The following is a 4,301-nucleotide window of genomic DNA, read 5'->3' on the forward strand; positions in this document are numbered from 1 at the left end:
AGAGAGTCACTTTAAAAGGACCTTTCTCACAATTTTTCCTAATTATTATAAAGGCTTGGGAACAATGATAAGGCATTGCCATTACTTTTAGATCGGACTATTGGGCAGCCATTTTTGTTATTCCCAAAGCTGTTTTGGATGGAGTTGCTGCTATTTGCAGGAACTATCTATGGGATGGGAAGCCTGTGTATTCTAGAGCTCTTCCTATTGCTTGGAATATACTACCTCCGTTTTTTATTAGTTGACACGTTTTGACTTTAACACTATTCACACACTCCCCTTTGACCATGTTTTGTGCTTTATACGTAATATTAAATATAGTCATATGAGATCTTATTAGATTTGTCACAATATATATTTTCAAAATATCAACTTTTCATAATTTTTACTTATCAATAATTAAATATATTAATAGTTGAATTTGTGCATTGGCAAACGTGACTAAAGAAACGTGTCAACTAAAAAGAAACGGAGGAAGTAGTATGTAGGAGTAAGAAAACAAGGGGGTAGGGGGTTAGGTATCCATGACTGTCACTCATGGAATGTTGCTGCTATTGGTAAGAACATCTGGAATATAGCTTAGAAGTAGGACAACCTTTGGCTTAGGTGGGTGAATGGTTTGTATGTAAAGGATAAAAACCTAGAAGAGATTCAAGTTTCCTAAGAATGCAAGCTGGAATTGGAAGCAAGTGTGGAGAATAAAAGATATTATGAAATCTGGTTGTTGTGGTGATAAATGGATTGATGATGCTAAAGGCTACACAATAGCTAGTGGTTATAAGTGCCTTAAGCAGCAACATGAGGATGTGAGTTGGAGTGCCTGGGTTTGGAATAGACTGAATATTCCTAGGCATCGTTTTATTTGCTGGTTGATCATGTGGAGAAGAATTCGAGTAAAAGCTCATCTTACCAAGATTAGGGTCATCATCTTTGATGATACTTGCCCTCTATGTGAGAATGGAGTTGAAACAATTGATCATCTTTTCTTTGATTGTCATTATACAAGGATGTGCTGTGAAGAGTTGAAAAAGAAGCTTGGGCAGAATGATTGTCCTTCATCTTTGGAAGACTGTAATATGAAGCTGTGAGCTATAAAAGGCAGATTCCAGAGACAGGTTTTGCAGAGCTAGGATTCTGTAAAGCATTTGGAGGCAAAGAAACAAAGTGGTTTGGGACAAGAGTTTGATGAAGCCTGACAAGTTTATTAAGAGCTTGTGTACTGATTATTTTTTATGAGCTTGTCATAGGTTATGCCTGCTAAGACTAGTAAAAGAAATCAGGAATGGTTTAAGGCCTTATTTTTGATGTAATTTTCTTTGCTGGGGCTGTTTCTTGAGTGTAAGGGGTGCTGGTGCTTTGTGTGTTGTATTGCAGTCTGCTTTGGACTGTGGTGATTGTTGTTGATGATTGTTTCTATTATATTTTTTACCTTTTACAAAAAATAATAACAAATTTAATTACAAGAAATTGAATTATAAATTACAACATATATTAATGATCAGTTCCATGTAATAATCCGGGGCATAGCTAGGACCCAAAAACTATTACTTCCTAAGTTTTTTTTAGTTGGCACCTTTCTATTATCACACTTGCCAACGCGTGTTTTTAACGCTTAATAACTTCAATTATCAACATTGTAAAATTATAAAAAGTGGATATTAATAAAATATACATATAGGCGATTCAAACAAGATCCCACATGACTATATTTTATTATATCAATAAATTACAAAAGCGAGTCAAAGTATAGTATGTAAATAGTGTAAAAGTCAAACGGTGTCAACTTAAAAAAAACGGAGGAAGTATTTATTAAAAGAGGTGGACTTATGCTTGAAGCATTTTATGATGGAGGCCAGGCGGCCCAGGCCCAACAACAAATTCAAGAATCGAACTTTACCACTAAAGGGCCTAACGGCTAGAAATCACAGAACCAAAATTTTGAATTTTCAAACTAATTATATCAAAAAAAAAAAAAAAAAAAAGAACGATAAAAAGGGATCGGCGCCTAACGATTTAAAAAAAAAATTGAAACATGGCTAGAAAGTTAAGTAATATAGTCCAAAAATTGAAATTTCATGGAATTAGGAATTATTAGGATGTAATTTTTGGAAACAAAAGGACTGCAATAATTAAATTAAAAAATTATACAGAATTATAATGATATGAGAAAAATGGTTTTAGAATGTGCTTACTGACATTCTTCTTTTAAACTGTATGATGATAGATAGAATTAATCATCAAAAAGTTGATATAATGATTAATTTTAGTATAATCGCAATTCAAAAAATTCAAATTTGGCCTATTTTTAAGGGATGCTAAGTTTGGATAGTTTCTGTTTCTTTTTTACATTCTAAAAGACTGAAAGAAATTCCTGTTGATAATGCTAAATTGTTGATTATCTTTGTGAATGATAGTTACATCCTATGGAAAGGAGAGAAGGCAGGAAAGGTGGGAAAGAAGTGGTCAGGAAATCAGCAAACCTTCAAGTTTCTGCGAAACCGAACACTTCAAGCAACAAATCTCATTCATCTCACAGCAACAGGAGAGCTGATATGTGTTCTACTAACACTAATAACCAGTCTCTTAGAGTTGCCAAACCCAGCTCTACTACTGCTGTATCTGTATATGAAGAACAGGTAAGCCATTATGGTATTGAGATTGCGCACTTTGACTTAATATACCTCATGAATCTAATTTGAGACTGATGAAGCAGATTACAGAGCTGAAAGTTATCAGTTGACAGTCTTGAGAAAGAGCGCAAATTTTATTTCTCGAAGTTGAGAGACATTGAAATTTTATGTCAAACACCAGAGATCGAGAACTCACCTGTATGTATGCCTTATAAACCCACTTGTACATGCTTTTTTTTTTTTTTTTTTTTGTTTTGTTTCAATTCAAAGAAATTTGATGGTGTGTAAAAGGACTGCAATCTCAGATTTTCTACTATGTTTTTGTTTCTTCAATTGTGGCAGCAATGCAGAAGATATTATATGCTACGGATGATGAAACATCTGTGGTGGCTGAAGCACAAGCTATAGTATCACAGCACATAAAGCATTTAAGTCCGATAGTTGGGGTCTCAGAAGAGAGTACAATGGTTGAAAATCAGAAGCGGAAAAGCATTGATATCGATACTCCTACAAACGGCAAACAGCCTCAGAGGCAAACGCTTTCTGATGTTTCTAACATTCAGTGCAGCAGATCGCCTCTTATTAGTTTTTAGAGAATCTCATCATATTTCATAACATTCACTGTGTTGGTACCTGGACTGTTGAAAGCTTGAGCAGTCTAACCTTGTGGTTTGGGTGTAGGTGTGCAGTTGTGCATTTACTCATCTATCAAATGATATTAGCCATTATGTTAAGAGCGATACATATTGACAGCCCGGTATCAAGGTTGCTTTCATTTATTGTTCAACAATTCAAGTAAGTTTAGATAAACAAAAGTCGGAAACCCAAATACTAGTACAAAAACATTGTTTATTTATTTATGAAAAAAATTGGTTCTAATAATCCCATTTTTTATCGGTTCGTGAATAATATTCCCACCTATCGATTATTATTAATCTCACCTTTGGAATACTATCACCTTGACCGCCTTAGAACTTTCATGTTACAAGTTTTACAGTACTAGTAAGCACATGAGACAGTACAAAAAACACAAAAAGAACCTCCTTTGACAAGGCTAAAAAAAGAACACGTAGAACCAGCACATGTAAGATCGAGTGAATGAGCCAAGTTGCAAGGCTCGAGCTGTCATCAAGCCTTTTTTTGACGTATGTCTGATGCAATTATCCAAATAGATCCATTATAATACATTTTTAGAAATACAAGTATAAAAGCAAAAACACGTAATTTGCTGGAAGAAAAAAGAAAAAAAATTTAATTAATCAAAGATGTGAAACTTTCTTGACACTTCGGATCGTAGTCAGCATTTGCATCGCAGTTTTAAACTGTACATATCCTAACTGTGTAGTCAACAAGAATACTTTAAATATATCAGCTTTAAAGTAAAAGACTAGAAGAAAGTAGAGCGAAATTTCTGACTTATTAGATCGAACAACAGCTTTCACACCATATCTAAACGCACCATTGGTGCTAATAATCACTACAAGAAAATTTGCTTTGGGTTTTCGTTGCCCAAAACCTAGATTTTGTAGCCCAAGCCTTTGTGCAACGAGTTAAAACACGTCGTGGGGTCATTGCCCAAGGGTCGACACCCATGCAGTTTTGTGCAACGGGTATAATCTTCGTCGCCCAATGCCTGTTTTGTGTTACATGTGCATTAGGTTTGGGCGTTGT

The 4,301-nt window shown here is 34.7% G+C and overlaps 1 pseudogene; it reads left to right on the forward strand.

Moving 5' to 3' along the window:
- The first annotated feature begins 710 nt into the window (after positions 1 to 710).
- Positions 711 to 3,310, forward strand: LOC110721378 (annotated as a pseudogene).
- The last annotated feature ends 991 nt before the right edge of the window (positions 3,311 to 4,301 follow it).

Source organism: Chenopodium quinoa, unplaced genomic scaffold (assembly GCF_001683475.1).
Source record: "Chenopodium quinoa cultivar QQ74 unplaced genomic scaffold, ASM168347v1, whole genome shotgun sequence".
Classification (NCBI taxonomy): domain Eukaryota; kingdom Viridiplantae; phylum Streptophyta; class Magnoliopsida; order Caryophyllales; family Amaranthaceae; genus Chenopodium; species Chenopodium quinoa.